The sequence below is a fragment of the Scomber japonicus genome, chromosome 6, assembly GCF_027409825.1.
Source record: "Scomber japonicus isolate fScoJap1 chromosome 6, fScoJap1.pri, whole genome shotgun sequence".
In the NCBI taxonomy this organism is placed as follows: domain Eukaryota; kingdom Metazoa; phylum Chordata; class Actinopteri; order Scombriformes; family Scombridae; genus Scomber; species Scomber japonicus.
The window spans coordinates 34846546-34859480 of NC_070583.1; the positions used below are offsets into that span (position 1 = coordinate 34846546).

Here is a 12935-nt window from a genome sequence, read left to right on the forward strand (position 1 = left end):
GTCGGTCGGATTAGGAGGAATTCATTAAAGTATGTGGAGTGAAAATTGTATCAAACAGTGCCAAAATTGCAAATTCACTTAAAAATGACCGACTGTTGGAGTGAGGGTATGGGTCCAAGAGACTTTGAACCATAAGTGTACCAAATGTGTTCATCTACGCCAATCTGGAAGGAGGGGCTCAATTTTATTAATCTTCTACGGGGTGCAGTACCCCCATTTGGCCAGCTGTTCCTGTTTAACGGCGAAACGTCAAAATTCTTCACATTGCCACGAAGCAACCAAATCCATAATCAGAACGTTTTTGATAACTTTTCATCTCCAATGTCTCAAGATGTTTCTGAGTGAAATTGAAGTCGGTCAGATTAAATCCCTAGGACAAGTTCGTTAAAGTACGAGGTGTGGAAATCGTCAAAATCACACACTTTTTTCAAAATGGCCGACTTCCTGTTGGAGTGACGTCATGGGTCCCCAGACTGTTTTGTGCGTCTGGATATGATACATATATATACCAAATTTCGTTCATGTACGTCAATCTTTCACATTTTTATATTCGTTAGGGGGTGCTATTGAGCCATTTTCCGACGGCCATTTTGGCGGACCATAAAATACCAAATTTTTCGCCCAGTCTGATGTGCGTGCAAATTTTCGTGAGTTTTGGGGCACGTTTAGGCTGTCAAAAAGGCATTTGTTTTGTATAATAATAATCTCTACAGATACAATAGGGCCTTCACACTGTTTAGTGCTTGGGCCCTAATTAATGTAAACTTCGAATATTTCTCATTCAGAAAGTAAAGTTTATCAATTTTAAACAGATATTAGTTGAGATGATCTTCTATACACAGATGTGACTCTTTACCAAAAATTATAAACATAAATTTACTTTAACAACTAACAGTGAACAACGTCATCTTTTATAACTACAAACAACTGTACAGTAACATAATAGATATGAAAATCTTACAATTAACTCCATGGATGTAAGTTATATATTACATGAATAAGGTTCATGTTAAACATTAAGATCAATAATAGTAACAGACTGTTACTGAACTGACCGCAGAAAGCTGAGTCTGCAGTGTGGATTCTTTAGAAAACCATACAGTCGCTCCATTGCAGAATGATGCAGCTTGTTTTCATCCAGATACAGCTCTCTCAGATGGTAGGGGTTGCACTTCAGAGCAGAGACCACAGCAGCACAGCCGAGCTCTGATAAACTGCATTTCTGCAACCTGAATAAAGAATACATGATGTTACTTTAGAAGACAAAGCTCATGATTGAAATCATTCAGTGTTTCATAATCTGTTCAGAGCTGAAGAAGGTTTAAATGTAGAAGTTTAGAAAATGGAAACTCCAAACAGCTGAACCCAACAGGATGCAGGTTAAAAACTGTCAAATACAAACAGTGAAAAAGAGCTCTCATTAATATTAATGACAACATGCTGCTACTTCAATAAAGACGTAGTGACTTCACCTCTTAAACTCTGCAGCTCCACCACTGACTCCATCTATACAAACTCATGTTGTGCAGCCAAACACAAGTTAAAAAACCCACAGAGATTTATTTCAGATTCTATACAAGATCCCAACGTTTACAAAGATAGCTAATATGTCAGGATGGATTTTGTGAAAATAGGAGGAAAATGATGTTCAATATATCTATAATGTGTGTGTGTGTGTGTGGGGGGGGGGGGGTTTCTGAAGGATCAATATCAATGATCAGACATTAAAGAACATGATCAGCAAATATATTTCTCCTTCAGCAAGTAAACATGATCTATTTAAAACAGATATTAGCTGAGAGGATCTTCTGTATACAGATGTGACTCTTCATCAAAAATTATAACAATAACTTAGTTTAACTTCAAACTGTGGACATTTTTTACAGTTTCTTTAAGAATCAGTCATCTTTTATAACTACAGACTAAACTGTACATTAAAAAACTGAATATAAAAAACAAAAAAAATTACTTCATAGATGTAAGTTATATATGAACATAAATTAGGTTCAGTTGATAAACATTAAGATCAACAATAGTAACAGACTGTCAGTGAACTGACCACAGACGCTCCAGTTTGCAGTCTGGACTCTTCAGAAAACTCCACAGTAGCTTCACTACTGAATCCTGCAACTTGTTGTTACTCAGAATCAGTGCTCTCAGATGGGAGGGGTTGTGCTTCAGAGCTGAGGCCAGAGAAGCACTGCTGATCTCTGACAAACTGCAGTCAAGCAACCTGAATAAAGAATAAATGATGTTTAGAAAATGAGTAGAGTGACTTTGTCATTGTGTTATTGTGGATCATCATAATGTCAGCCTTCTACAGACATCATCCAAATGTCACCACAACATTCAGACACATATTTATGCCAACACCGAGTCATAAATAATGTTTTGAATGCCTGCATTGATCTCTCTCTCTCTCTCTCTCTCTCTCTCTCTCTCTCTCTCTCTCTCTCTCTCTCTCTCTCTCTCTCTCTGTGTGTGTGTTTTTGTGCGTGTGTGTGTGTTTTCTGAAGGATTAATATTAATGATCAGACGTTATTCATTAAAACACATTAAGGAATATAACAAAGAAATATTTTCCCTCTAAATTTGATTTAAAACATATTAGTGTAGAGGATCTTTTGTATACAGATGTGACTCTTTACCAAACATTATAAACATTCATTTACTTTAACAACTAATGTGGATATTTTCTACAGTTTCTTTAAGAATCAGTCATCTTTTATAACTACAGACTAAACTGTACAGTAAAAAATAGATGAAAATCAGAAAAGCAACTTCATAGATGTAAGTTTTATATGTACATGAATTAGGTTCAGTTGTTAAACATTAAGATCAACAATAGTAACAGAGTTTCAGTGAACTGACCACAGATCCATCAGTCTGCAGTCTGGACTCTTCAGAAAATCACAGAGGAGCTTCATTGCTGAATCCTGCAGCTTGTTTTTACTCAGCCCGAGGTCACGCAGAAGGGAGGGGTTTGACTTCACAGCTGACATCAGAGAAGCACAGCCGATCTCTGACAAACTGCAGTCAAACAATCTGAATAAAGAATAAATGATGTTACTTAATGATGTTAACAACTGTCAAATACAAACAGTGAAAAAGAGCTCTCATTAATATTAACAACAACATGCTGCTACTTCAATAAAGACCTAGTGACTTCACCTCTTAAACTCTGCAGCTCCACCACTGACTCCATCTATACAAACTCATGTTGTGCAGCCAAACACAAGTTTAAAAACCCACAGAGATTTATTTCAGATTCTATTCAAGATCCCAACGTTTACAAAGATAGCTAATATGTCAGGATGGATTTTGGGAAAATAGGAGGAAAAAGATGTTCAATATATCTACAATATTTACATTTAATGGTGTCAACATAAAAAACACCACAGCATGTTGTGTTTAAATAGTTCAGTATAAACACTGCACAGCTTCATAAAAGTGTTGGAACAAGTAAATACTGGATTTTTTTCATTTAAATTTAAAGAATGAAATTTAAATTGAAGGTGAAATTTAATGTAAAAATCAAGAGTTTCAGAGTGAATTATCCAGTGTCATATTTTTCTTGTCAGCTTTTCTCTAAAATAAGCAGAGTGACTTTGTCATTGTGTTATTGTGGATCATCATAATGTCAGCCTTCTACAGACATCATCCAAATGTCACCACGACATTCACACACATATTCAAGTCAACACTGAGTCATAAAATGCTCAGTCAATATGGATCAATATGAAATCAGACATGTTGGACTAAAACCCAGTTCATTATTTATTCCACAAACTCCTTCCTGTATTTGTAGTTTAGTAGGTGTGTGTAATTTAAACATGTTATTGGCAGTAATCATTCCTCCTGTCCATACTGACTGTGAAGTGGTCTCTTCCTAACACAGCTACACTGCAGGAAATGACTTCATAAGTTCAGTTAAAGCTAATATGAGGCTTTGACAGTCTGGTAGACTCACACTTGATTTGTTTGACTCAAAGTTTCAGAATATTTAGTACAAAATTTCCACTTTGAGTTACACCACTATCCCTCCACTGCAGCTCAGCAAGGAAACACAAAGATAAGATAGATAAGATATGTTTAACTTAGACTGCTGAAGCCTCAAATTAGTTTAAACTCTGAAAGTCATTTTTACACAGAACAAGACTGTGGATTTTGAATTTGTGAAAGAATTTAAATTCTACAGATTTGAAGTAAATACATAGAAAATAAAAACTAGCAAAGCTACAGTCAGTGAACTGACCTCAGAGTCTTCAGTCTACAGTTTGGACTCTCCAGTCCAGCAGAGAGAAGCTTCACTCCTGAATCAGACAGTTTGTTGAAGCTCAGCTCCAGATATGTCAGATGGGAGGGGTTGGATTTCAGAGCTGAGGCCACAACTTGACAGTGAGTCTCTGAGAGTCCACAGTCAGAAAGTCTGTAATGACACATATATTACAACATACGTTATCGTGAAACAGCTTGATAATCTATGTTTTGATTAAAATTTGCACTTCATACCAGTGGTTCAAATAATCATTTTTTAAAAATATTTATTTCTGGAGCATTTTATTTCTTTAATGGACAGCAACAGTTGAGAGATAACAGGAAACAAGAGGAGAGATCAGCAGATATTGCAGTTATATGGCATCTTAACCAGTAAGCTACCAGAACAGTCCCAGTTCAGCTGATGGTGTCTCACTGTGTTTGAATGAAACAATAATTCTCATCAATCTCTGTCAGACCTACAGACTTGCATCTTGTAGATGAAGGAAAGACAATGGAGTTACATTGAGTCTTCCATAATGTTCACAGTCTGTCTGTGTGATCTGATCCCATGTCTGTCTCCACAAAGTTAACATGAGTACATTTGGATTGGAGAACTGTTTTTACTGTCCATGATTTTTTATTTGACTCCAGATTATTTTTACTCAGCTCAACATTTTCTCTCTTTACTACCTCTTTGAATTTGATTTTTAATTTCTTCAGTTCAACTCATTGAACACTAGTGACTGTTGACAAAACACAAATGAAACAAATGTTTAAATGTGCATGACATTGAGTTGTCAACATTCTTTTTCAAAATTAACAAACTACTATAGTTTAAAATAGAATAAATATGTACGATACGATATTATATATATAGCAAAATAATGCTTTTTGACATCACACATTTGTGTTTGGCCCTTGTCCTGGCCTGTAGTTTGGAAATAAGAAAGTAATGCAGCAGTGACATTTAAGATAACAAGCAGAGTTTCAAATACCAAACATACATCTGATACAGACAGACATACTCCCGCTTGCCAATAGTATGTGTATGACTGTGATGTAGCAGAGAGTGGGAGAAAGAGAGACACAGACTGTGTATTTTACTGTTACATTCTTCTGTCTGTGTGTATGTGTGTGTGTGTGTGTGTGTGTGTGTGTGCGCAAATAATTTGTGATTAACTGCAAGTTAACTCATAACAATCATGCAATTAATCGCAATTAAATATTTTAATCAATTGAGAGCCCAATTAATTATATTTGAAGATTAAATCTACTAATCTACACTGATTTATAATGTTTATCACATCTGGACTTACACAGCCTTTCTGCAGTATCTCACAGCTGGAATCAGTCTCTGTCGTCCCTCCCATGATGTGTTGTACTTCTCCAGGTCCAACTCATCCAGAACTTCCTCTGACATCTGCAGCATGTAGGCCAGAGCTGAGCAGTGGATCTCAGAGAGTTCCTCTGATCTGTTCTTTGACTTCAGGAACTCTTGGATCTCCTGATGTACTGACCGGTCGTTCATCTCTATCAGACAGTGGAAGATGTTGATGCATCTGTCAGGAGAGATAAACTCATCGTCATCTTCATTATTCTCACTGTTCATCTCCTTCAGGTTGTTGATGACTCTCTCAATGGTTTTTGGACTGTTTTCTGCCAGACCAAGTAGGCCTCCTAAGAGACTCTGGTTGGACTTCAGAGAGAGGCCATGAAGGAAGCGAACAAAAAGATCCAGGTGGCCATTTTGACTTCTGAGAGATTTCTGCATGGCTCTAGACAGGAAGACATCCAGAGATAAGTCATTGTCTTTGACATACGCAAATGTCTTCTTGAAGAAACACTTTAGTTTTGATTCTCTGACTTTGTTGTCTTCTCTCAGGAAGTTCTTCAGTACCTCTGTGTTGCTGTTGGTGTAACAGTGGTACATGTAGACTGCAGCCAGAAACTCCTGAACACTCAGATGAATAAAGCTGTAGACTGATTTCTGGAAGATCACTTTCTCTTTTTTGAGGATCTCTGTACAAAATCCTGATAACACCGAGGCCTCTGTGACATCAAGACCACACTGCTCCAGGTCTTCTTGGTAGAACAGGATGTTTCCTTTCTCCAGTTGTTCAAACGCCAGCCTCCCCAGCTTCAGAAGAAGTTCTCTGTCAGCCTCCGTCAGCTCCTCTGGACTCGTCTCATGTCCCTCATCATACTTGTTCTTCTTCCTCTTTGTCTGAATCAAGAGGAAGTGTGAGTACATGTCAGTCAGGGTCTTGGGCAGCTCCCCTCTCTGGTCTGTAGTCAACATGTGGTCCAGAACTGTAGCAGTGATCCAGCAGAAGACTGGGATGTGACACATGATGTGGAGGCTCCTGGATGTCTTGATGTGTGAGATGATTCTCCTGGACTGTTTTTTATCACTGAATCTCCTCCTGAAGTACTCCTTCTTCTGGGCGTCAGTGAAGCCTCGTACTTCTGTTACCCTGCAAACACATGAAGGAGGGATCTGATTGGCTGCTGCAGGTCGGGAAGTTATCCAGACGAGAGCCGAGGAAAGCAGCTTCCCCTTGATGAGGTTTGTCAACAGCACGCTGACTGATGACTTCTGTGTGACATCAGACACGACCTCACTGTTGTTAAAATCCAGTGAAAGTCTGCTTTCATCCAGGCCGTCAAAGATGAACAGAACTTTACAGACAGCGAGCTTCTCTGCTGTGAGCTTCTGTAATGTTGGATAGAAAACATGGATCAGCATGAGCAGACTGTACTGTTCATCTTTGATAAAGTTCAGCGCCCTGAACGAAAACAGAATCAACAGACTGATATCTTGGTTTTCGGAGCGCTGTGCCCAGTCCAGAGTGAACTTCTGCACTGTGAAGGTTTTTCCAACACCAGCGACACCGCTCATCATAACGACTCTGATGTGTTTCTGTTGACCAGGTAAGACTTTAAAGATGTCGTGACACTTGATTGGAGCGTCATGGAAGGTCTTCATCTTGAAAGCTAGTTCAATCTGCCCCACTTCATGTTGGGTATTAACCTCTTCACTCAGTCCCTCTATGATGTGGACCTCAGTGTAGATGCTGATGAAGAAGATTTCCTTTCCTGCTTCATCAGTCACACATTCACATGTGCTGCTCAGACTGATCTGATGTTCATCTAAAACCTCCTGCAGACCACTTTCTGCTGAAAGAGAAGAAAAAATGTAGAATGAAACAGAAATAAGTGTGACTGTTAATGTTCAGCATGATAGAGGAGGTAGATTCCTGTCCAGTTTTCAGAGATGATGACATCAGCAGACAGATCTTCAGTCTTACTTTGTACAGTGCTGGTCTGACTGTCTGTCTGTAGTCCAGGTCTGGTTCTGGATCTTTCTGCACACTGGGGACAGGAGGAGTCTCCTGATGAAGCAGACTGGTCCCAGTATGAGGTGATGCACTGTCTGCAGAACCAGTGTCCACAGCTGGTAGAGACTGGATCCTTCAGGACGTCCTGACACAAAGAACAGCAGGACAACTGCTCCTCCACAGAACCAGCCCTCCTCTTCCTCTCTCTGTGGACATGAACACATTATTTATGACACATGACATTAGGGGAGGTCAATCAACAGCAACAGCTCTTTCCCACATAAACAGTCCAGACTGTCAATATTTAGACAGTTACACTTTTTGTTCTTCAGGATCAGAGATTCAACACATTCAATTTGAAATAGAATAATACATATCACAATTGCAAGGATTAAAAAGTAAATAGACAGACACAATAATGCATCAGCAAAGGCAGAGAACAAGAAGACTGCAAGCTAGGAAACATGGATGTAAACAATGCAGCATTTAAAATACTAGCTCAAATGTTTCATGAGGATTGAAATTGATACACATTTGTTAGACTAAAGGATACACTCAATATGTTTTGGTAAGTCATTATAAACATGACTTTTTTTATTAACAACAAAACTTCACAGTCCACTAAAACTATCAGACTGCTGCTCTTTTGTGTTGTGCTGCTGAACAGAGAGCTCTGCTAAATATCTTCATAATGCATCTTTTCATTGTGTTTCTCTGTCTCTCTCTGTTTTTGCTATGGTCTCTCTCCCTCTGTGTGAGTGTGATACAACAGTTTTACACATTTTACTTTTCTCCAATGTAAAATATCAGTTTCCTCTGTAGCTGTAGTGGGCTGTATATATTCTTCCCATATTTTATATCGTTGAACAGCAACACGTTAAGACTCATTCTGTATTACATGAGGACAAAGACTCAATCTTTTCCATTTTACCTACACAACCTTGCTGCAATCCTTTGACTTGTTACTAAATCCTTAGTGAATATCACCCTGGGTTACCTGCTACAAGTTTAGATTTAATGACTGGAAAATCAAACACCAATACCAGCCCTGTCTCTGGTTAACATGAAAATGAAAAGCGATACATAAATGTGACTTCATTAGATTATGTTTGTCAATGCAACATTATTGGGAAGCAATTTAATAGTATATGAATGTGATTGGGCAGACACAACTGAGCATGTGCAGGAGCACGATTCAATTTACAGCTTCATGAGTTTGTTCAAATCAAACTCTGGACATTGTAAGATTTTTTGCAATAACCAGATTACACATTCATGAATGTGGATCTCCCAGTTTGCTAGACTGAAGAGAAAATGTATGAAGGTCAGTGTCAGTATTTGTACATGCAGCCTGATGTTTCACAATCTTCCCATATTCATGACCTTCATAGTTATTATTTTTTAATTAATTCACCTTTTCTATAGGCAGTTTCTTTCAGTCTCGGCTGAGAATAAGAAGTTGAAGGCTGACTCCTTCTCTGCCTTTCCTCTCTAGACTTTACCTCTCTGTCTCTGTCTAATGAGCAGTAAAGTTACAGTGTTTAAGGCCCAAAGTTCAGCTTCGATGGTATCTGTTAAGAATATTTTAACACAGGAAGCACATATCTTAAAGTCTTACAACATGCTTTTGACTATAATGCAGTGTAGTATAATTTAAAGACAATGATATTCTAGTTTTCCATTTGATGACTGAACAGACTGTCTCACTGAATCATCTTCAGGTCAGTTTACAGTAGAAACAGTCTCTTACTTTGTGTCTGAGGGTCCAGGTTCTTTACTGAAGACTGGATCACGATCTTTAGACTGGTCACTCTTCATAGACAGACAGCTGGATATTAGAGACTCTGCTCTCTGTCTGTGGAAACAACAATCATTTTAGAGATATCATTAGTTCTTGTAAAGAGCAGATTTAACATGAAACATAGCACATGATCATGATTTAATAGTGACAATAAATATGTTCAAATCTCCTTCTGCATGTTGTATCTACAACTTAAAACAGATGTGAGAGCAAACAGATTTGAACATGTGAAAACAGTGTGAATGAATATGAAACAAACACAAATGAATTTCAGCACTGAATCATCTTCAGGTCAGTTTACAGTAGAAACAGTCTCTTACTTTGTGTCTGAGGGTCCAGGTTCATTACTGAAGACTGGATCACGATCTTTAGACTGGTCACTCTTCATAGACAGACAGCTGGATATTACAGACTCTGCTCCGTCCTCCTCTTCCTCCTCTTCCTTCATCTTCTGGAGTCTGAGAGGTAAACCAGTAATATGGAGTAATATTTTAATTTTCCATTTCATAACTGAACATAGTTATTTAAAAGAAAAAATAAGAGTCCTGGGAACCAAGCGAAAAGTGTCCTCTAATTTCTGTGTTTTTGTTGTTTGTTTTTGTTGATTTCCTACCTATTTAGAAGTAAAAAAAACATCTAACAATTTAGACTAATTTTGATGACACAAGACCGAACACTCAATTTTCTTCCACTTTACCTTCATAAAACTTTGCAGCATGATAGTATTGTATCTTCTTATTAGTTTACATGACTTTAACTACAACCATGTGTGTTTTCTGTCCATCACAAAGAGAAACTTTGACTCTGGTTTAAATCCAACAAACAGACTTCAGATCTGTGTTGTTCTTAACTGTGACTTCTCTCTATTTTAACAGAACCTTATAATGTCTTGTAATGTGCAACTTCACTGCTACATGGCACTAAATCTGACACACTGGTCCTTTAAGCAGCTCCATGATCGTTCACTAACCTAAAACACATTGCTTTTGTTGCCTAAACACTTCCTGTCCACTCTGATCTCCTCCCTCTGACTTCAGAGCGATATATAAATGTGACTTCATTCGGTTGTGTTTGTCAATGCAACATTATTGGGAAACTATTTAATAGTTTATGAATGTAATTTCTAGGAGACAGGGTTGGGCAGATGTAACTGAGCAAAGCACCATTTTAGTGTGAAAAGATGGCCAAATTTAGAAGATAAACAATGTATCAGATTATGGCTGTGTAGTGATTATAATCCAAGAATACATTCAATCTGATTAAAAACATTATTATTTATCAATCTGGATTGTTTCACTAGCTTGTTTGTTGCAAGGAATTAAGTACATTTTCTATTAAAGTGCATTGCCAAATCATAGAAAACGTTGTCAATTTAGGAAAAGTAATTAATTGGGCTCCAGTTTGCATGGTTATAGGGGTATTTTATTCAGGTAGCACAGCTGTGAATCCAATATCATGAAGAAAAAAACACCAATTAATGAAAGGTATTCCCATTAAATGTCCTTAAAGCTCATAAATATAATTCAAAACAAATCTTTTTGGACTAAATGCATGAATGCATGAGTGCATCATTAGGACAGTTCCAGTTTTATGGATGTGATATGGTCTCCTACTGACAATGGGCATTAGCACAGATTAGCATTATTTCTTCTCATATTTTATATCTTTGAACAGGAACACCTTAAGACTCATTCTGTATTACATGAGACCAAACACTCAATTTAATTTTCTTCCATTTTACCTACGCAAAACCTTGCTGTAGTCCTGTATTAAATAAGGACTGAAACAATTTTTACTTGTTACTAAATCCTTAGTAAACATCACTCTGGGTTACCTGCTGCTACTGTAGATTTATTGACTGCACAATCAAACAGCAATAGCATCCCTGTCTCTGTCTCTGGTTAACATGAACATGAAGATCTGTTCTAGATTACAGCTGAATGGAAGCTACTTCATTATTTCTTTCCACTGTGTTTCCTTCATATGTACACTACTACCTTAATGAAACTGTCTCAATGAATCATCTTCAGGTCAGTTTACAGTAGAAACAGTCTCTTACTTTGTGTCTGAGGGTCCAGGTTCATTACTGAAGCGTGGAGGTAAACCTTTAGACCGGTCACTCTTCATAGACACACAGCTGGATATTACAGACTCTGCTCCGTCCTCCTCTTCCTCCTCTTCCTTCATCTTCTGGAGTCTGAGAGGTAAACCAGTAATATGGAGTAATATTTTAATTTTCCATTTCATAACTGAACATACAGTTATTTAAAAGAAAAAATAAGAGTCCTGGGAACCAAGCGAAAAGTGTCCTCTAATTTCTGTGTTTTTGTTGTTTGTTTTTGTTGATTTCCTACCTATTTAGAAGTAAAAAAAACATCTAACAATTTAGACTAATTTTGATGACACAAGACCGAACACTCAATTTTCTTCCACTTTACCTTCATAAAACTTTGCAGCATGATAGTATTTTATCTTCTTATTAGTTTACATGACTTTAACTACAACCATGTGTGTTTTCTGTCCATCACAAAGAGAAACTTTGACTCTGGTTTAAATCCAACAAACAGACTTCAGATCTGTGTTGTTCTTAACTGTGACTTCTCTCTATTTTAACAGAACCTTATAATGTCTTGTAATGTGCAACTTCACTGCTACATGGCACTAAATCTGACACACTGGTCCTTTAAGCAGCTCCATGATCGTTCACTAACCTAAAACACATTGCTTTTGTTGCCTAAACACTTCCTGTCCACTCTGATCTCCTCCCTCTGACTTCAGAGCGATATATAAATGTGACTTCATTCGGTTGTGTTTGTCAATACAACATTATTGGGAAACTATTTAATAGTTTATGAATATAAATTCTAGGAGACAGGGTTGGGCAGATGTAACTGAGCATGTGCAGAGACATGACTCTGTTTACAGCTTCATTAGTCTGTTCTTCATATCAACCTCTGGACTTTATAATACATTGTACATTTATCTTTTATAGTTTCATTGCAATAACCAGATTACACATTCACTAATGTGGATCTCCCAGTTTGCTAAACTGAAGAGATATTGTTGTTTGTTTTTAGTGATTTCCTACCTATTTAGAAGTAAGAAAACATCTAACAATTTAGACTTTTTAAAATGTATTTTTATTTTTATTTTTATTTTACAGCATGTCCACTGTAGTTGACCAAAGCACCATTTTAGTGTGAAAAGATGGCCAAATTTAGAAGATAAACAATGTATCAGATTATGGCTGTGTAGTGATTATAATCCAAGAATACATTCAATCTGATTAAAAACATTATTATTTATCAATCTGGATTGTTTCACTAGCTTGTTTGTTGCAAGGAATTAAGTACATTTTCTATTAAAGTGCATTGCCAAATCATAGAAAACGTTGTCAATTTAGGAAAAGTAATTAATTGGGCTCCAGTTTGCATGGTTATAGGGGTATTTTATTCAGGTAGCACAGCTGTGAATCTAATATCATGAAGAAAAAAACACCAATTAATGAAAGGTATTCCCATTAAATGTCCTTAAAG

The 12935-nt window shown here is 37.2% G+C and overlaps 1 protein-coding gene and 1 long non-coding RNA gene across 2 annotated transcripts in view; both read right to left on the reverse strand.

Moving 5' to 3' along the window:
• LOC128359983 (NACHT, LRR and PYD domains-containing protein 14-like) overlaps window positions 1-12935 on the reverse strand; it is a 139702-nt gene that overhangs the window by 23103 nt on the left and 103664 nt on the right. The window lies entirely within an intron of this gene.
• Window positions 1-12935, reverse strand: part of LOC128361034 (uncharacterized) — a 34909-nt gene that overhangs the window by 16257 nt on the left and 5717 nt on the right. The window contains exon 2 of the long non-coding RNA XR_008321541.1: window positions 9392-9453. This is a non-coding gene — a long non-coding RNA (uncharacterized LOC128361034). The remainder of the gene's footprint in view (window positions 1-9391; window positions 9454-12935) is intronic.